General features: G+C 35.7%; 1 long non-coding RNA gene across 1 annotated transcript in view; it reads left to right on the top strand.

Moving 5' to 3' along the window:
* The window catches only part of LOC112953301, a 17937-nt gene extending 5621 nt beyond the window's left edge, over positions 1 to 12316 (top strand). The window contains exon 3 of the long non-coding RNA XR_003250559.1: positions 11464 to 12316. This is a non-coding gene — a long non-coding RNA (uncharacterized LOC112953301). The remainder of the gene's footprint in view (positions 1 to 11463) is intronic.
* The last annotated feature ends 10191 nt before the right edge of the window (positions 12317 to 22507 follow it).

The following is a 22507-nucleotide window of genomic DNA, read 5'->3' on the forward strand; positions in this document are numbered from 1 at the left end:
TTTTTTTGTATTTCCTCCTGTACAGAAAAGGAGGTGACACTGTACAGTGGTCCTACTCTATTTACTTTTCAGCTAAGTTAAATAACAGGCCAAAAATAAAAAAAAGATTCAAGCCCATTACTGCTGGAAGCATATTCTGTAGATAAATAGATTATTTCTAGTAAATTTAAGAAATCAAAATATATTCTATTATAAATAGAATGTAAGAAATGGAACTATATTCCAATATAAAGATAAACATATTATCTCTATTCAGCTTAAGAAATCACACGTTCCTTCTCCAAATTTGAGAAAGTACACTATGTAACTCTTGCCTTTTAATTTCTACAGTGGTATTTATTTTCTGGAGGCAATGAAGCTCAACTCAGCTTTAGGCAGAGGGTCCAAAGCAAACTTGGGTTGTACTTTTGTTGTTGTGCTGCCAATGCAGAGATGGGATTACAGTTCAATGATTCACTTTATTTTTTGTCAGGCAACTGTGTGGCATGGGCAGCATGCACAAAGTGAGGAAATAATCAGCTGGCTCTAGTTTAGCTGTGTTGATTTAAAACCTGTTTATGTTCAGATTTATTACTGCTTTTAAATGAAATTGTTTAACCTGCTGAAGCAATGTGGATCTCCCCCTGTAATGATCTGAGAACTCAGAGTGGCTTTAATTAAGAATACAAGGGCTTGTGAGCAGGTTAATCAGGAAGGTTCATGGAAGGTATAAAAGGATTTCTGAAGTTCCTAATTCTCCAGTCTTAATGTTGCATCAATATTAAGCATATAGTATAAAAGGCAATATCTTTGAAAGGTGTATTCTGTCAATATTCAAAGGTCCTGTAAAGGAACATGACAATCTGTGTCTTTCAGTAATTTTAGAGACTCTTCATTTTTTGACAGAGATCTAGATTCTGTATCTCTTAATCTATTATGCTCTGCATTGCATTTCTTTAAAAAGAAAAATGAAAAGAGAAGTTTGCATTGGCTGTGTGCCATGTTCTACCAAAATAGTCAAACAGTTAGCAAACTGCAGAATCCACAAGTTGGCAGATGCCAACCTGTTTGCACCACTTTTATTCTACCCACTGTTTTTATTTTGGCTGATACATTGTAGCTGCCATTCAAACTGGTGGTGGTAATTCAAAACAGCTCCTAAAAAGCATATTTATTTAAATCTTCCTGAATTTACACTGTGCCATGGTAAGATTTTGCAAGCAAGCTCTCTCTCAATTGAAATCTCCATGCTTATTTTTTGAAAGTTATTATAGAAATGTTCCTGTGAGAGACAGCTTTTTCTTTTCTTTTTTTTAATATATACATATGTTTACTACTTTTTAGAGAAGACTCAGGATCCCCTTGGCTCAGTTATAGCTTCATACAAGTATATCCTGACCATATATTATTCTAGTAAAATACTTTTGGTAATATATTTGTAGTTTAAGTTCATATAAAAATCAAAAATTCATATAAATCCTAGAAAGAGAAAGAGATAAAGTACAGATAATAAAGTATATGTGCTGTCTTAGTTAACATAACTGAATAGAAGCCAAGAAGCTTTGCTGACTAAAGAAAATATCCTTTTGTTAGGTCTTTAATCTGTGCACTTACATAGTCAGTCAGCACTTTAAAATATTCATGCTGCAATGTAGTGCACAGGAGCTTTTATGTGATGGACTGTTAAGYCGTCAAGGTATTGGAAGGCTTCAGAGGCAAGCCAGGAGTAATCAAAACTTAAAAAAGCCATTGAAGTAATAGTAAATTCTACTTGGAACTGATGAGGTAACATCTTGATGTTCTGGTGAATAGAAGCAAAATTCTGCTATGTGTATTCATGTTGGAAACATGACCCATTTCACCTATTTTTCTCCTAGGTTTCCATAGAGTCATAGTTGAGATCTGAGCACTGATGAACTGGATACATTAAAAATATATGATGCCTAATCCAGAAAATCTCCTGTCCTTTCAAAGGACGCAACACATCACACCATAATATGCATGCGCCAGCTTTTTCAGAGGTCCTCAGTATCCACGCTGTCGTTGCTCCTGTGTGCACATCAGTAAAAGACGAAGAGTGAAAACAGACACCCTTGACCTTCACTTTTGAACTATGTCTCCTACAGTCTCTGCCCCTCCAGAAACTGGAGAGTACAAGTCCAGGCACAGCTCTCTGCGCCAGGACACAGTGCTCTGATGCTGAAAGGGATCTGCTCTACTGATTTAGATAAGGGTCATGTTACCAGATCTTGTTGCATAAAAGTGATTGCGTATCACTTGAAAATGAACTGCATTTATACAGTGGTTGCTCTTTAGCCATTGCAGGCCTTTGGTTTAGTGTAGTTTAGAATTCTACTCCTGGTCACATAGTTTGCCATAGTGATTGCTCCATTTACTTTTCTACTGTTACACGTTTCTAAATTTTACTAAATTATTGCAAAGCAGAGAGCTTCAATCATACTTCTTTTTAGTCTTCCCTGGTAAAATAAACATGCTGTGATTGCTCTTGCTTCAGGAAAAAAAACCCCACAATTTTCCAACCACTTATAAAGTGACAATATTTAGCAACACCATTTTGTAAATGAGGAAGGCATTTCTCTCAAATAGTATTTTAGAGCAAAAAGCCAACGTTCATTATTACTGTCTTGATGTTAATTAGGCTCAGGAAGAGTTAGTGATGAGAGTTTGAAATATTTAAATGTCAATTATTTGTCCCAGAAAATTTCACATCCACCTGAATAATTACAGTTGTTGGACAGGTAGATGCTGAATGAATATGCTAAAGAAAAGAATAAATGGCATCTTTCATTCAATCACTCATTACTTTCTAGTTTAAAATTTGCCTGTCTGCTAAGACCCGCAGGATGAGAAGGCATTAATTCTTGCTGCAAAACTGTAGAGGTGTTTACCACAGAGGAAAATTTGACATGAGAAAAAGACTGGAATCAATCCATAATTAAAAAAAAAAAAAAAAAGAGGGATTTTGAAAATATGTTTCTCATTTTAAAAAGGCAATGTAAATTGGAAGGRTGCAGGCAATAATTAATCTGTCCTTACAACTTTGCTATGAGGAATAGAAATTGATACACTCATTTTACAGGGAAAACATTTGACAGTGCTATGAGGTGGCCAGATTAGAATGGAATAAAATCATGTATAGAATTCTCTGACTCCTAAATTTAATATTTCTAGACTTCACTGCCATATCACTGTGTAACAAAAAGATTTTTTAGTCAGATTTTAGTCAGATAGGTTTATGATTTTTTTTTCCCCAGAAAAAATTAAGAAAAAGAAATCTTGACAATTCAACTTTAGGGAAAAAAAAATTGCTGAATTTTATGCTACTTTAATCTCTGACTACTGCTATATTCCCTGATTTTCTCCATCATGCCTAGCACAGGCTGCCCAGGGAGGCTGTGGAGTCTCCTTCTCTGGAGATCTTCCAAACATTCTTGGATGTCGCCCTGTGCCCTGTGCTCTGGGTGTCTCTGCTGGAGCAGGGAGGTCGGACTAGATGATCTCTAGGGGTCCCTTCCAACAACCTTAGCTATTCTATGATGCTGTGATTATGTTATTTTGAGCACCAAAAAAAGGCTGCTGGATGCTGACTGTAGACTATGTAGATGGTAGTCTAGAGGTACCATACAGTCACATTAAATATAAGTTAAGGAAAACATAGTTATAGATTTTTTAGTCACAGTATATTAGAAGTTTTTTCTTCTTCAGTTACTTGCCATAGAAAGATAACTTTGCAACACCTTATGTGTTGCATAAGTTATTAATAATATCTATGATTAAATTTTATTCAATCTTCTCTTAAAGATCTTAAATGGAAGTGTATCAGAGCAATCATTTTCAAGTAAGATTCCCTGTTATTTATTAAGATACTCTATGACTTGTACTTTGTTTAACATCTGTGTAAAGAAAGGCATTTTATTGCCACCCATTTAATTTTTTGTGTTTGCATGACTTATTGTAAGAAACAAATATTTATCTCAAGATAGTGTTAGCTGTGTTTTAGAGTCCAGGAAATATTTTTTGAAATTCCAAAAAAGACACAGAATCACAGAATGGTTGAGGAAGGGACTTCTASAGCTCATCCAGTCCAACCTCCCTGCTCCAGCAGKGACACCCRGAGCACGGGGCACAGGGCGGCATCCAGGCGGGYTGGGAAGATCTCCAGAGAAGGAGACTCCACAGCCTCCCTGGGTAGTCTGTGCCAGGGCTCGGGCACCCTCACAGGGAAGAAGTTCCTCCTCACATGGAGATGGAACTGCCTGGGTTTCAACTTATACCCATTTCGTGTCGTTCTGTCACTGGCCTCTACCAAGAAGAGTTTGGCCCCTTTCTCCCTACATTCCCCCTCAGGCATTCATACATATTGATCAGATCTCCTCTCAATCTTCTCTTCTCCAGGCTAAACAGGCCCAGATCTCTTTGTCTTTCTAGATATGACAGATGCTCCAGGCCCTTCATCATCTTTGTTGCTCTTTGCTGGACCCTCTCTAGAAGCTCCACATCCCTTTTGTCCTGGGGAGCCCAGAACTGCACACAATGCTCCAGGTGCAGCCTCACCAGTGCTGAGCAGAGGGGCAGAATCACCTTCCTTAGGCTACTGGCAGCACTCCTTCTAATGCAGGCCAGAAACCCATTGCCCATTGACCTTCTTGGCCACAAGGACACACTTTTTGGCAASCAAGGCCTAGTGAAAATAAAGTATATCTGCATAGTTTCATTTCTTGTGGAATAATTAGAAGCTTAAATGAAAAACTTGCATGCAATTATGCTGGATTTTCTTATTTCACTATGTTTGATTTATTTAAAAATTACATGTTTGCAATTCAAGAAGAAGCATAGTCCTGCTGAGGTAAGGAATGTGGTGATAGAAAGAAGGTATGTATTTTTCTTTGCTTATCTTGAAGGAAGAATATAGTCTAAATACTAATATACCTATGCTCAGTAATAATTCTAAAATACCAAGCCAGGTTCAACACCAGCCCCACTTTTTCTGTGTGTGTGGCCACCATTCCATTTTGGAGTGTGAAAGTAAGTACTGAAGTCAAAGGGGTAAAGCTACTGTTGTTTCTGAAATGACAGTTAGGAGTGACAGAACAATGAAATTAGCTTTTACTCCTGCTGAAGAGAATGGTGTGCCCAGGATAAGCATAAGGAGAATTAACACAGCTCTGTGAAGGGAAGCTTGCATTAAGCCTCACTGCCTTATCTGTGGATAAAAAAGCAATCATTTTGGTTGCTATGGGTAGCAATCCCATGCCTTCCATACACTTTAAGAGTAAACCATTTCAATAAATAAAAGGAAATGGGCTGAAGATGTGAAAGAAATATTTTATCCACTCAGGCTGTTTACTAAAGCTGACAATTTATAATGACTAAGGGCAACAGAATCACACAGTTCCTTCTCTCCTTCTACTGACCTTTGGAGCTCCTATGCCTGCAGGACACCCTGGAGCAGGAAGAGTGGTGTCCTTTGGAGTGTCCAATCTTGTCTGGTCATATCGACAATAGCTCTGATCCTCTGATCACCAAGGGAGAGTGAGGAGAGAAAGAGGGCATCTAGAAATGCCGTCCAATGAGAATCCAATGATAGCTGCAGCCTTTACCATTTGCAGTAGTCCTAGAGTGCAGTAGTTTTAATATCCAGTTTTAGTTACATAGTATTGTCATATCACAAGGACTACAGTTTAAGGAACACTATTTTTTCAGACATCATAGTTTTCTTGGCTTACTTTAGATTCAAAGGAAGAATAAGCTTGCAAATCTTTTAATAAGGCAATTACATGCAGACAAGGATTATATCTCCTGGCACAATAGATTTTTGCTATATTATTCAGTATCTTTTTGATATTCCACTGTCACTAGACAAAAAAGCTGAATAGTAATGCGACAAGTCTATTCAGAATACAACTATATGAGATTCCTTAATTGTGCTCAATTCTTTGTCACACAAACCTGCACTTAATTTTCTTGCCTGTTTTGAAAAAGTGGAAAGAAAATACTATTTAGATTTAATAGTGCTTTTAGCTCTCTACTGGTAAAATCTGCATTTTGTATGTGAAAAATGAAAATATTGAGATAGTCAATCACTTAATTTCTCCCAGCCGGCAAAAATCTTACAATTTCCTGATTCAAAATGTCAATCTTAATACAGGAATGAATTTCTTCATTTTAAAAAAGCTAAAAAATGAAAAAAATATAGACTGTAGAAGACAGGGTGTTCTATTTTCAATATGTTGAGTCTATAACCTCATACTTCTTTTCCCAATCCTTGTCTGCGAGAGAAATCAAGAAAAGTATGAGAGTACGTTTTCCTGTCAAAATTTTTCTTCTGAATGGCACTGCAGGGGTAATAAAAAAAAATCCATTTTTCCTCGCTAGAATGATGCACATAAAAGACCTAGTTATCATTATCCTCAGATTTTAGCAGAAAGCTGAAATACTGCTGACAGTTGCACTACATGTCAGCAGCTCAATGCCATATTGTTAGCTGATGGCAAATGAAAGGCTAAATTTAAGGCATTTCTTGAGTTCCAGCATACATTTCTACAGATACAAAGAAAGCCACAGCATTTCCAAACAGAGATGAAAACTTCTGTCATCAATTAATTTCTTAATTTACTAAGGCAAAATTATAATCAATATCATGCATTAACCTCCAGCCTAAGAAGTCTTTTGCTTCTTTGCTTCAGCGTTTTGGATAGCTTTCAGGGAACTGAAAGTCCACCAAGGAAGAAAGAATGGAGATGTTTTTAATTTCCATTGTATAAAAATATCTTTATATATGTATATATAAATGCATACATGTATATTGTCATTTTACATGTTTTAAATAGTCAATTTTTCTTTGTTTTTGTCATCTTTTAGAGGAATAAGCTCTTGCCTATAAGATTCCACTGTGTTTGAAAGATCAGCTTTACTTAATTCAATATTTTGTAGTGAAATAATAGCTTTCTATTTCATTCCTCCTGTTCAGAATGCAGATTTTCATGTTTATTGATCATGTGCAACAAGAATTAATCCTGAATTTTAAGTTTTGCTTTTGACTTTTTTACATCTTTAGAAATGTCCAGAAACAGAACAAGTCTCTCATTGGTCAAATATAATCAAAACCTTAGGAACAAAAAAAAAAAAAAAATACTTCACAAAACCTCCTCTTCAGGATATATACTACATTTTAAAAAAWCAACTTTAAAAAATATTGAAATCACATATGGAATTACGGCATTTATAGTCAAAGATATAAAGTAAGTTTTTTCAATATAACACATTTCACAAAATGTAGGAGTTAGTTACAATTTTTAGGGCTTAATAAAGTAGAGAGCTTAGCGTAAGTAGATGATATAGTATAGCATAGGGCATAGAGCATAGGGCATGGCGCTCGGAAGATCTTGTGATGTCACGGGAGTTAGGAGCATAATTAATTTATGCAGTTTACTGATAACCCCATGCCATACAAGGCGAAAAGTAGAAATTAGTCTCCYGATTGGGCAGTAGGTGAGTCTCCGCATTCTACGGGAGTATATGGGCAGACTGAACTGCGCAGTAAACGCCTTTTGCTGCATTCTCATATTGATGTCTGTGCTCTTAGGCCCTGGGGTGAGGACAACCCCAGGGCAGTCCAGCTAGCGAATGAGGCTTGCCGACCCCAGTCAGCAACAACAAAATCTAATAGGTGAGTAAACTGTTTATTGACTTTAATTCAAACAGTAAGACCGTGTGATTAGAAAAAAAAATCACAAATATTCTCACAAGAAGAGTGAAAAATCAATAGCCACCAATTGTTTAAACACAGAATTTCAGCATATTCTAGTAGGACTTATATCAAGAAAAAAGACAGTAGGATCGTATCTCAAGTGACTATGAGCCTGGTGAACTGTTCTCCAACATCCTTTTTTTTTTTTTTTCAAATTTTTGTTTGTTTGTTTTCAAAAACTAGTGCAAATTATGGAAACACTTCATAGGGAATTCCTTGTCAAGATGTTTTCTGCTATACTGTTCAGCCCTGAAGTCAAGATAGACAAACTTTTGTGGAGGGTACTGCCCTCCACATGGCTATTACATGATATTGAAYGAGAGATGGTGACGCAGGAGTGAGAGTAATCTCAGCCAGTTCAGGAGCAATATCATGAAACACAGAATTTCTAATATGAGTAAAAACTGGTGAGCCATTTGCACATAGGTGCCCTTATTTACCCTCTGCATTTGGAACCCTTGAATCACTCTAGAATTTGCAACAATATCAATTTCATATCATAGCCTCCCATCGAGCTTTTATTTCCATTTAGATAACTGCACACACTGCTATCCACTTAGATAACTTATACTTTTCATGAAACCTATTTTTTATCTAAACATTTAACATTTAACATTTAACATTTAAAATAGTAGTAGATATTGTGATTTCAGAATCATTTGATGGACATAGTAGACCTATTTCTACATTAGATATACAAACTGAAATACAGGAAGCTGCCTCTGAACATCAGAAAATAATCTTCTCACTGCAGAGCACTGGACCGGGTTGCCCTGGGAGGTTGTGGAGTCTCTTTCCTTGGAGATGTTCAGAAAAGTGTCCTGGTTAATCTGCTCTTAGTGATCCTGCTTGAACAGTGTGTTTGGACTAGATGGTCTCCAGAGGCTCTTTTCAACCCCAGCTATTCTGTGATTTTGTGAATTGTTTGGTTCAGAGAAAGTATGGGGTTCATATTTCACTGTCTAGTAATGACTGTAGCTCTTTCAACTATTTACCAATAAATTACCAGTTTACTGAGAAAAAATTAAACTGCCACTAAAAAAGTACTTAGAAAGGGAGGAATGAAGTTGTCCCTTCAAAACAATAAAATTTTTAAGCTTTTTTTTTTTTTTTTTTTTTTTAAGAGACAGCAGCCTGGTGTTCATTTACTCCTGATACAGGATTTATTTTGAACCTTTATAATAATGTTAATAGTTGCAGATTTGTAAGATATATATGCCTGTGCATATTGTCAATCTAGACAGTTACATCTAAATTTCAGAACATTGCTTGCTTTTATATTTTCTAATTTTGAAATTTGCAATTACTTTTACAAAAGGAAAGGGCAGACTTTGCCGAAAGGGAGATAGAAAATGACTGTCCTCGTTTTATAGCAATTAATAATTCCTGATCTAATAAATAACAAAAAAGTGAAGGTCAATCCTCAAACCTGATGCTTACCTGTTTCTTCAATATAATTTTACAGTTTTAAATGTCTGGTAACTTCAAGGCTTTATGGTTGCTACATAAAGTTGTTCTTTAAACTTTTGCGATTTTCTCTGTCTTGGTGCTTTCTTTCAAGATGTAATGAACCAGTATTCATAATAAAATTATAATCTTCATAAAATTATATATCTTTTGCAATAATACTTTGCTTTAAATGATTTAAACCAACTCTTAGATCATACTACATGCTAATTAAGTGGGGTTAGATTGCACTCCGGAAGCTTGTCTTTTTACTAGCTCTATTAAATATATATATATATATATATATATATATATATTTCATTCAGAATAATGTAAAGTATGTTATCCAAGTCTTTAACTAGAAAACATGACTTAACTCTTGACCATTAGGCATGGACTTCAAGCTGTAGTGTAAATAGACTACACTTGTGATGATAAGAAAGATTGTTAATTTTAATATTTGATTTGTATTAATAGCAGTGGAGCCTGTATTATAATGAGAAACCAAGAATGCTCTAAATCAGGGCATTATCTGTCATCTAAAATATCCATGACAYATTGAGAAAATTTTGAAAATTTCTCTCATTCTCTCATTCAATTTGAAGTCTTCTCTCATACATCAAATACAAATTTTTATTTGAATATTCTGTCTAWGTAGATCTTCCATATATTTTAGTGGATTTCACAGCACTCAAATTCTCATTTCATCTTTATATTTAATTTTAGTACACAGTCTTCTGAACCGGATATAAACTTCTACCTGGTGCTCTGCAAGTACACAAAATTTTACAATTCTTCTGCCTGCTCCCCATTCTGTGTGTATTAGGCACTTCAGAGAGGACTCACACATATGGATTTCACAAAAAAGACTGTGAGAACTTTCCCCACAATGTGCCACTTCCTTACACACAATTCCATTTCATAATACCTCTATRCTCTTTGCAGTTGCACTGCATTGATCAGTGCACCAAAGCACTTATTGCAAGGGAGACAAATCTGTGAATGTTATTTGGATCTTTAATTTACATCTCTCCTATGGCTGTTTTTGAAAATTTAATTGTTCCACTGACATGGTCTTGCTGTGTCTGTCCTATTCACCCCCTCTATACTGAAAGTTGAAACCAAGAATCAAATGTTCACTTAGCCTTCTTCAAGTTCATTTAATTTTCTGCAGAATGTCCAGGTTAGGGATCTCTTTTCTGTAAGCTAGAAAAGTCTGACTCTTAATTCTATTGGGAAAGTAATGATTTCAGAGCCAGGAGGCTGATAACTCACCCAAAAGCTTCTGCATAGTTGCTCAGACATCAAGACACCACAATTACTCTTTGTAAAACCATTTACAGTCTTTTTTACATAAAAAATAGGAATTTACAGTGCTAACAYCATATATGGTATAATTAAACGTTAACATAAATAAATGAGGTCTGTAGAGTAGCAAACAAAGAGACTATGTGGGGCTTTTATAACCATACTTAGCTAGAGGAGGAAATGATAACTGGCTCTCTGGGAGCCATCCAACAGTCACAGAAAAGCATTCAATAATTCCTAGAAGTTTTGAGAACATCTAGCCAAAATGGCTATCACTCTGATAGGATCAAGAAATACTATGTTTCCTTTTCTTGGTCTTCTAAAGAGGAGTAAAAATGTTTGAGAAAAGTTGTCATCTCTAATTACCACCATTGCTATATTATATGTATAAAAACACTGCTTTAATATATTTATTTTCAGCTCTCTTCTCTGATTCAGAAAGATCACTTTAGCTACTTTTACCATTATGCCTGGCATAAGATAGGGAGAAGTCTTTAGCAAAACCTTAGGCCCTTCATCTTTTCCAAAAAGAGTGTCAATATCCACCATTACTGTCTTTGTAGATGAACACAGTTAGAGGAAAGAAATCACAGCAGTGAGCTATAGTATTTTGCATAATTTCATTTCCAAACAACAAATAACTACATACCTAATCTGAACTCACCCATTAAATTCTGCATTAAATCTGTAATTTTTCAATTACTTTAAAGTAGTATTTTCAAATATTGCTCGTCAACTGCCAATAATATATCTTAAGCACAAGATTTAGTTTCACCTTCTTTGGAATAATATTATACCTGAAAAAAAAATCCTGATAGTGGAAAAGAGATGAAATATGGAGTTTTCTTTGTACAGTATTTTGTTCTACAAATAGACAATGCTCTGTAAATTAATCTGTATATTCTTTCATTTTCTGACAATGTCGCTACTAATTCAATACTTTCTACTCTCATTTTCAGCTTGGACACATTAATTGTATAGAGCTGGCATCCTCTGCTGGTTCAGACAAGAAAGGATCTTCCATCTGGAAGAACACAATGCAGATATCAACTATTAAGCTGCCTGTCTCCTTATGTCTAAACTATCCTTTTTCATTGAGTGATTTTACAAAGTTTCCTGTCTTGCACTTGAAGATATCACTCATTTCCTCTACTTAAGAACACTAGAATTTTATTCTCTCTCACCTTCTTGGATGAGCCATTATACAGATTAGAGCCTCTAAATTGCCCATTGCTTGCTCAATGGAGTGCATAAAACCTGGTTTAAGCAGCTCATCACCTTTTTTGGTATCCTGTTTAGCTCACTGTAACGTTATTTATTTTCATTGAATTAGAAATGGAAATCTGTTTTTGCTATGGTCAGGTAGAGATGTCAACTTTCCTTCACTTTCCTGTAATGTCATATTTTTGCTATTTTCCTTCACTGGAAAATATGAGATGGTTACATGACTGTTTCTGCTGCTCTTTCACTATTCTCATTTAAATCAGTAGCAAACACTTCGGGATCCCATCTGCCTCTAAACCCTCAAAATCCAGACCTGACCCGAACTATTCCTTCTTGGAGCCCTGACAGACTTTGAAAGAGCCCATGCCTCAAAAYGTCCATCTGTTTAACTGCTGGGGCAATGCAGATCTGACAGAGTGAGCTGGGACAGAACGGTGTTCATGCAAAGGAAACATCTTCCTTTTTGCCTTTCGTTTGGGAGGTCTGTGGATGATTTTTGCTCTTGTTTTCATATCTCACTGTGGTAAATGACTATATCTGGTAAACAAATAAAGAGTTTATCAAGAAATAAAAACAAAAAAGCTGTGCTAACTCCAGACATGATTTTTTGGATTTTTTTCCTTCTCTTATTTTTTTTCTAATCCTTGCTACTGCAGAGAGACAGCCCTATTTGTTCTCATAGAGCTGTTTGATTTGGGAAACAAACATATATAGACTTCTGRTGATCACCATTTACATGTGGCCTGGACTCCTCAAAGATATCAGGGGCTTGCACTGAGCATAAGAACTATTTTAATTTTCTAACACAATTACAAGCCTTAAAAGTCATGTGAATTAGGAAGCTGTTTCTTGACTGCAAGGAGTGAGTTACTCCGGGCAGATGGAGTGACCTGGTGTGCTGTAATAAACAAGAAGGAATGCTGAAAGTCTTGTGGGGAAGGGAAAAATTGCTTTGCAACCTGCCAAAATATAATGCATYCATTACAGAATATTCTGAAATCTCTCTAACCATAAACTATCACGACTGCAACAAAATGAGGAGCCAGATGTTGAATAGGTTCATAGATATTTTACAGGTACTTAGATCTCCAGGTTCTGATGCACCTGTGAGAATCCCCCAGCTACAAAAATATATAGACAAGCAGCATGGGTATCGGGCCTAGTATCACACAATAATAGTCACAGAGCAGTATTTTATGAGTATTTCTTTGGCTAGACTTACCAAACTTGAAGGTGAGGGAATTATTTCTACATATCTTTTGGAAAGTGCTGCACCTGTCACCCATGAAAGGCTGCAGATGTGACTAGGATCATGTCCTTTGCAAGTAATCAGTAAGGTACATGGGATAGGGAGGAAAGTCAGACAAGTAACAAAGCAGAAAAGCACAGCAAACTCTCCAGGAGAGTAAATGCACATCACAGAAGGATCAGAGAAATTATAATAGTGTTTTGTGTGACATATTTATTATGTTAAAAACAGTTTTTCATATCGCCAGAAACACAGTAAAAATAAAAACAACAAATATATATATATATATATATATTTTTTTTTTGCTTACTTCCTAGCAAACAAATCTACTTAAAAGCCCATCAGGAGAGTGGAAATTCTTGTAAGCAGCCCCATCACAGAAATCCAGGGCCGAATGAGCCTCAGCTTCTGTTAGTAGAAATGTTTCTTCTGGAAAAAGTGGACTAAGCCACAGGGTGTATGTTGTATCATGTTCTGTGGTCCCTGCTGTGTCTGTTTTGAGGATGAAGGACATCATTTGCAAGAACTATTGACTTGTCATTGTCAACAAAATTATTGAAGTTTTAATGCAGAGGGGGAGAAAAAAATAAAGATCTCACTTCAGTATGAGAAAGACTGTTTGCTTAGTATTCCTAACACTCAGAAAGGCAGACCATAGAATCTAATTTCAGTTACATAATTCTTGAAAAGAAGTGAAGTAATAGCATGAACTTAGCTGTCTTTATACAAACCACAGTTCTAAATCTCAAATTCCTTAGTCTTTCTGTGAGAGACTTTAATACACTTACTGTGTCTCTTCTTCATTCTTCTATGTAGACCAGACTGAATTTAACAAATGTATACAAAGAATAACAGCTGACATTAACTTAATGTGCAGGAGGTTAAATCCAATAACTGCTGCTTGGGTAATGGAGATGATAAAAGCATGCTGAGACCTGAAGAAGAGAAGTGATTAAATGAGTCTACACAGTTCTACTGCCTGTAACTGCTACAGAGCTGCAATAGTATTTGAGATACATTGGCACTAAAGCCTAAAGGAATTCTTAGTAAATGAATTAAGCACTGTACTCAAGCAGATGTAATAGGCCTCTAGTCCCTCAAGCTGCTGGGCTCTCATGGAAGTTGCTCAACAGATACTAGGAAGAATATCTATTTTGTCTGACAGCTTTCCCCAAACAYGCGTACACATAGATCCTGTGAACCTCCCTGCATCAAAAAAAYAAGTGATTTAACATCTGTAGATGCAAGCTGTGGAGCAGCAGTTCCCCAGAGGGACTACAGTGGCCACCAGCTCGTGGGGACTAACAGGAGACTGCAGCTGGGGACTTTGCTAGCCCAGCCTGCTACAACCCTTCTCTGCAGGATGGCAGGATTAAGGAGAAGGCTAAAACAATGGAATTTGTGCATGCCTAGTCTGCTTACTCTGCCTGACCAGAGCACAGATATCGGTGTGGCAGCTGCTTTCTCAACCCTCTCCCCTCATATTRACTGGTGGGCCAGTCTGTCAGCTGCATACGTATGCTTAGCAGTGGCATACTGGCAATTAAGAAGAGAATGAGTCACATTTGTACTGTATACGGGTGAGCAGTTTATAAAATATGTAAGTATGAAATCTAAGGGTACAGGAGTCCTACTGTGATTCAGGTTAGTTTTTTCCAGGAGTTATTTTCCCTTTTACAGGGGAGAAAACAAACAGTACGATTTTAAAAATTCCATAGTTATTTTAATAGATGTGGTGACTTGCAATGTGCATGCAAACTACTCAGAATCTCTATTAAAGTAGAATTTCTGTCTTGTTAGTAGTAACCAAGAACTAACTACTTATCAAAGTAAGAAAGTATAGATGGGAAAGACTACATGTAAGTACTAATTTTTGAAAATCTCAACCATATTTTCTATAATTTTCACATAAATCTGAAGTATTAGTATCTATACCAGAGTCAGGGGGTCATTCAGCCCATAAGGAACTGATAGAAGAACAATAAAAAAGAGATTTTCAGTTGTCACAACAGGTCTGGAGAAATGATGCATCAAATGATGCATCTCACTGCTTGAGAAAAATTTTAGAAATATCTTTTTCTTAAATGCTTTTTCCTTCCATGCAGCTGGAGTCTCGGACTGTGAAAACTGCCATATAGGCTTAAACACAAAGAAAATATAGAAAGTCATATTATTTATATCTGAAAAAATAGGTGCAGAGATTTCTTTGGATCTTCAAAATTAAAAGCAGATAAAAAAGATGCTGGAATAGCTCTCTTTCAGGAGAAATGTTGTGCTTTTCAGGATGCAGGATCTTTCTAGTCTTAACCAGTAACAATCTCCATCTGAAAGACGAAGGCTTTTAAGTCATTCTCCAGACAGCATTTATAATCTACCTAAGTCTCTGTTCCTGCAGCAAACCTTAAGGTCTATATTAATTTGCTTGTATCAGTATTGTTAAATTCCAGACGACTAATTCTTGGGTTCTATTCAGCACAACATTGCTGCCTTTTCTGCATTACGCTACTCTGGGTGACTGGTTATGCTCCAACAGATACGAAGGTAAACACTTAAAAGCCTACTCAAAGGGCAAATACTGCCTTTTCAGAACATGACTTAGGACTTCTCTCTCTAAAATACTGAGGAGAAGAGGAAATCAGTATTATAGAAGGGTAGTTATTCTCAACTTTCTTTTTCATCAATGATTTCTCCAACCTAATTTGCCCAGTGATTGCTATCATAATGGGTCATGATGGCTGTGGTGCAAGAAGAGTTATCGATATTGCTACCACCGTCCTGCCTCTCCACCTGCCAGCGGTGCTTTGCCAGAGGCATGCAGCTTGTCCTGTCATTTTTTTTTGCATAGGAAAAAGCAGGAAGAGCTCCTCCATTTTGCTTGTGGACCTGGCAGAGTTGCTCTTTATTTATTTATTTTGTTTTATTTGGTTTCGTTTTGTTTTGAGTAGTTCTGTGAAAGTACCTATAGCATATTTTTATTAATTCCTGCTTTTAGAGCTACTACTGGTAGCTCTATCAGCTCTCTTTGTTATGTATCCCTTGACATTCTCCCCTAATCTCAGAGGCTCGGCCAAGTTCTGGCCACGTTCGTACTTTCAATTCCTTTCCTTTTTCACTTTGCAAACATTAATTACAGGCAATAGCAGCTGAGAAACTTATTTTCTCTGTGATAAGCCTTCTACACTGATTTTCCAAGAGTACTCTAGTATACACACTTTCTCAGTCTCACTTTTGTTTAAAAATAAACAACAAATTGCATTTTAAGCAGTCCATCATTACAGAAATAATTCACCCAAAACMACAGAGAAAGGAACATTACCTTTGCTAGCTATAACAGGAACTTACTAGCATATGGCTTGATGTTTCATATGAATTTTTAAAAACTGAACAATCTGTCTCACCTTTCACTTCTCTGGCCCATCGTGTGCATCATCCTTATTACAGACGAATGCCAAGTTTTTATTTATTTTTATCTCATAGTTATGGTGMATACATAACGCTCAGTGACCAGCAGTGAATATGCTCTTGCAGAAAATAATTGAGAAGCTACAACTCTTATGTGTTTTTGCAATTTTCTGCAAGGCTTGCTCCTGTCATTAGCAGAAGCGATTCATAGGCTTTATATACTGCAGATTGGAAACTGAATCAAAGTTTGTTTCTTTTTTAGAGTATTTACAGAAAATCTTTAACTTATGGCAATATAGCCATTGTCTAGTTCAGTCAGCAAAAACAATGTATCTGAGTTATTATTTTATAATGAATTATACATTTTATTGTGTCTATGCATCTATACTATTTTACATAGTTTCAGTAGAGATAGAAAAGCATTTCTGCTTTAAATGTCCCTCCAAGCCTTTAAAACATTTCAGGGGAAATGTAACAGGATTTGCTTACATCAGTAAAGCATATATCTTCTTGAACTTCATATTTTATATTGAATTGGTTTGTGCTCTTAGTTTCCCCAGGAGGTTTTAAGATCTCTCTTCTTTTCAATCTCTTTCACAGTCGTGATTTTTTTCCTCTTCCCTCATATTTCTTTTTGTGATTTTTGGATTCAATGGTAACTTATCTTTGACATTAAGTGCTTACATTTTTCACATTAAGAATTTATAGTTTGCAAATATGTTCTCTGACACTTGGCTTTTGATATTCACTACTTAATTTCAAGAGAACATACTGCAAGAACATACTGCATAGCAGTAAAGTTCTCGTTATTACCCATTTTCAAAGTACAGCTTACCCCTTTCATGYGCCATTTTGCTCCGATCTCCTGTCATATTCCTGTCAAAAAGAGGCAAATCTGTCTATGGCACTTAAATTGTAAATATTGATATTTTCATGAAAGTCATGCAGCGGTCAAAAACAACAGTACAAAACAATACATAAACTCTCTCTCAATCATTAATTAAACTATGGAACTAATATTTTCTTCCCGCTCTCCCATCCTCCCTGTCACCACACTCAGGCATGGAGGCGAGGGAAAGAGACAATAAAATTCTCAATTTTATATTTTTCTCTCTCTTGTGAAATTTGAAGGATAATAGTGTAGTACAGTATATGACAAGACTGCTTATCTAGTGTGTCACTCTCACACTGCTGGTTCACAACATGTCTTTCCTCCTGGAGTCGAAGAAGAGAAAGATTTTGGGATTTCCGCTATGTTTAGTCTTCTTCAATACTGAACAGATGACCTCTGAAAGACCCTGAAATGCAGATATTATTTTTTAAAAGATGAATAAGAAGTAATTGTTGTTTATATTGCACAAGTTGTTGGAAGCCCCACCAAAGGTAGGATCCCATGCTATGCCCAAAAATCATCATTTTCAATTAAATGAGATGGCAAAGGGTATAGAATATGAYTTTTTTCATAGAGAGGAAAATAAGSCCAGAAGGGTTACAAAATCACCTTCCTGTTCTATTGTTCTGTTGAATCTTTTTGAATCTATATCAAGATGGTGTAGATAAGACGAGGACAGGACAGACACTTTCCAGTAGTGTCCAGCAAAAGGATGAGAGGCAATGGACCCTAACAGAGAAGATTTCATCTGAATGTGAACTTCCTGACCATGAGGGTGCCTGAGCACTGGAACAGGCTGCCCAGAGAGGTTGTGCAGTTGCCTTCTCTGGAGATAGTCAAAACCCATCTGCATACAATCTTGTGAAATCTACTCTAGCACCCTGCTAAAGCAAAGGGTTTGAACTAGACAATCTGCAGAGAACCCTGCAACCTTCAACCATTCTGTGTTTCTGTGAAAAAAAAGGTACTTTTTCCTTTCTTGTAACTTTAAGGACTAGTGACTATATGCAGGAGTAAAATGAAATAGCTATGCCACCGGGACTAAACATACTGAAAGGACTGGAGAGAAAAATACTTTTTTTTCTCATCATTATACATTATACATTTCATTTCTTTTAGATTACAAAATGAAGTTAAAAATAATTATACCTCTTTAACATGCTGTGAGAAAGCAGCAATGAAAAAAAAAACAATGAAAAAAGAAAGGCAAACCATTATATTCAGATCTTTCTGAGTGCAGCTTTATACTGCCCTTTTGTTCTTACATTTTGGCTTCGTCTTTCTCATCAGTTCCTGGAGTGAGAGAAGGGATGGCAGAATTTCAGAGGGAGTACCGCATATGTGCTAGCTCCAAGTTTTCTTGTGAAAATGACCAATAAAGCTGCACTGAATTAAAGATGAAGAGAGAAAAGGAAGGATAATAGAACTGACTGCAAATAAATGCTCAATCTCACTTGTGCTACCAAAACTTCCAAAAACAGTGGGAAGACTCCCATCTTTCCAATGATAGATAGCTTAATATATTTTGATAATAATACTATAAAAGCAGGCTTCACCTCGTTCAGAGATATTTAGATTAGCCCAAAAACACTGGCCATACTGCAATGGATTATGAGCACTAGACACTTCATATGCACAAGGTGCTTTGTTTCACTGAGTCAGTTCCATGGGAAGCTACAATAGCTACTACACGGGGTGTTTTCCTTTACATCCTGATGAGAGGGAGGGTAGAAAGATGAACAGCAAGAATGAAAGTAAACGGGATAAATGAAATGCAGAATACTTGTAACAAAAAGGGGTCATTAAAAAAACTGCYGTCACTACATTGTCCTTGAAGGTCTGCCCCTGATTTACAATTTTTTACAGAACTTCCAGACCAGTAATTACCAAAGATTGTTATTTAATAAAGATGAAGGCACATGGGAAATTTTCTGTTTATGCTATTCCCACTGCATCTCTCCTAGTGGAAATGTATGGCTATGAATTCTAATATAAATCTCAGAGAGCTAGGTAAAAAGAACAGTGAAAAGCAGATGGCAGCAGTTACTACTGACATATTCCCAGCTGGTGGCTTTAGCATTTAGAGATGAGCATCTGTTCTTCTTCCCTATTGCAAAGTGTTTTTAACTCAGAGGTTTTAAAAATATATATATTTTTGTTTGTGCCTGTTTTATTCATTTTTGCTGTTTACTCATTTAATGACTTATAACCAATGCAAAGTACAATGTTTACCAGTGTGACAAAGACCTCAAAACAGAAATATATGTCTGTAGTGTAGAATCGTAGTTTGTAAAGTAGAGTATGGGGAGAAGGGAGGAGGAATTTAGGTATTTTTAACTCTATGGTAGAGAAAAAGAATAATGGAAAATTGAAACTGTAGCAAAATGAAGCTCTAAACTGTGTACAAGAATTCTAATACTCCTTTTAGGTACCAGTCCCCTTTTTCTATGACTATTAATAAATTTTTGATTCTAAAGAAGAGTAACGTACTTAATTATCTAAATATCTAAAAATACTGGAAATCTCAGGTCTGACTTTAGAGAGAATCAACATTAATTTGAGATCAGTTCTTTTCTTAGTAGAGGGTGGGCTTTTAAATGCAGTGGAGTTAGATATAACTAAGGTTGAAAACCAAAACCAAAAAACAAACTTCATAATAGACAGTTGACACTATCTAATATTTCCAGCATCAGATAAGGTTCTCATGAAGTACAATTGGATTCATAAACAGGATTTGTTAGATCTATGAATTTATTTATCCATTGCTAGCCAGAAATGCTTACGACAGGGGACAAAATTAATTTGTTATGTTTTGTGTATTGTTGTGAATTGTGTAGATTAAATCATGGCAATAATGCCTTTGAGCCCAAGTCTTTACTACTTAATCTTTATAGGAGCATGGTTCCATCCAGATGGACCTGACCATGAGATGAAGTCCATAAAATGCAGATTCTTGGTATATCTGTTGAACATGAATACCTGTTAGATGGACARTATGATGAGTTATTGTCCTACAAAGTATGAAGAAAGTACTTTTCAGATCTTAATACACAGAATTTCTGCTGCCACATGTTTGTCCAACAGATCTCTGTGGGATTATCTGTTCTGCTCTGTATTACATAAAGAGAGGGTTTTTTTAAATTATGATACTGTTTCAAAATTATGTTTGTACTTCTCTTTAAACCTTTGAATAGTTTTATTTGTCTTTCCAGCCTCTGGGACACTCAAAACTGGCTTGAGTGGGACAAAATTAGCTAAAATGCTGATAAGATAAAAATTGTGTTAACTGATGGAATAAGTAGATGTGATAGAAAGTTTTGGTTTAAGAGTTTCCCTTCCTTTTGTTTAGTCATTTCCAGGATCAGAGAATCTGTTTAATCTTTAAAGTACCACAGAGCAAGATAACATAAAAGGCACAATTTAAAAATGCTATTTTATTTAAACAAGTCTTTTAATCAGATGTCATCTTCCAAAGATTGAAGAAAATGTGTGAATCCTTGAGACTGGTCTATTGCAATACGATATTCTTTGACTGACCCTCAAATACCGCACTCTCCAGACTTCCTAGGCCATGTATAGGGTGATTGTATGTGAAATGTTGCAGGGTAGATTTTGAAATAGCTGTTTTATTTATACTCACTCTGTAAACGAGTGTGCAAAGACGATCCATCAGCAGCATATGTGTTCCTTAAGTCCTCAGAAATTCGCTGATAGGCATAATCCATAAGTGGAAATAAAGCTAAACATAAGTATATATAAACATTTCATTATTTTTCATTACAAGTTGGTGTTCTAGAGACACAATGTACATCTTTTCCTGGTTTCTGCACTGAAAATGAACGATTTTTTCTGAGTATGGCTTGTCCATTACAGACAGTACATGGCTTGTCCATTCTGGTCATTTTCTTACTTCCCTTTTCATTTTCAGTCCTTGAATTGCATTTTAAGAATTATTTCCAGAATACCCAGGTTTAATATTTTTTATTTAAACAAATATCACTGTACTTTAAGAATGTCTTTTTTTTCCTGTATCTATTTCCTTTTTTCATTACCAAAACAATGTTCATTATGAAAATGTGCAAATGTTGCATAAATATTTTGTGAAAAGTTAAAAACATTCCAGTCCTGTAAATATAACTTCAGTGGACTACTTCAACAGTGAGGTCAAAAACATTAATTCTCATGCTGGTACTAACCTAAGCATTCTAACAAAACCAAAGCTACATTTCTCTCAGTATTCATGAAAAGATACGCCTCGGTATAGTGATCTAGTACCTAAAAAGCCAAATCTGCCCAAAAGCACTTGTTACATTGAATTTCGTACATTGTCAATTACAACTGTATTTGTGAAAAGTTGTCATTTAAGTAACCACCCAGTGGCATTTGTCACTTAAAAGTGCAGACAAATACGGCACAGAAACGCATGTGCATACTTGCATATGAAAAATCTGAAACATATCATTCCATCTTTTAGCTTTAAAGTTTTCTTTTGATGCTTTTATGGACCGACCATAAAATCATGGTTGAGGAAGATGTGGTCAGCAATGATTTATTTACAAAAATATCCTCAGAAATGTTACGAAATGGTAATTTATGACTTCTCTTTTGTGGAAATTGGCTTTTAATTTTCATTCTGAAACTCTAACATTGCTAATCTATATTATTCTATAATCTATATTATTCTATATTTAATATATATTATATAATAGCCTGATAGATCAACATATGAAGAATAATGCAAAGTTTGCTTTGGATTACAGCAACTTCATTGAATTTGCTTTTTAATTGGACTTTTATTAATTTTAGAAAAACTGTGAACTCCCTAAAGTGTGAAAATACATGCAGTTTTGTTTTTTTCTAATTAATAAATAGAGCAGAACTAGCTCAAGTGGCTAGCTGAAACCAGGCTAATTTTGGTTTATTCTAAGATATTTAGGGACAAATTTATGCTAAATCWATCTGCTATTGCTAAAAATAAGACACTTATCCAGAGCCTGGTATCAGTTTATTTAATCTGTTTAGGGAAAGGATTTAAATTGCAGCACTAAAATCTTCCCTGTGTTGGCAAAGCTAAAGATGCATTGTTAGCCTGGTGAAAGTGACTCCAAAAAAAAAAAAAAAAAGAAGACAATCTCATGTATCTCATGTATGTTCTACGGTCTATGCCTTTCCAAAGGCAATTTATATCACAGGCAGTAAGAATATTAGTATTTCCGGATAAGTTGATTTGCATATA

The sequence above is a fragment of the Nothoprocta perdicaria genome, unplaced genomic scaffold, assembly GCF_003342845.1.
Source record: "Nothoprocta perdicaria isolate Ctin4 unplaced genomic scaffold, notPer1 scaffold_432, whole genome shotgun sequence".
Lineage (NCBI taxonomy): Eukaryota > Metazoa > Chordata > Aves > Tinamiformes > Tinamidae > Nothoprocta > Nothoprocta perdicaria.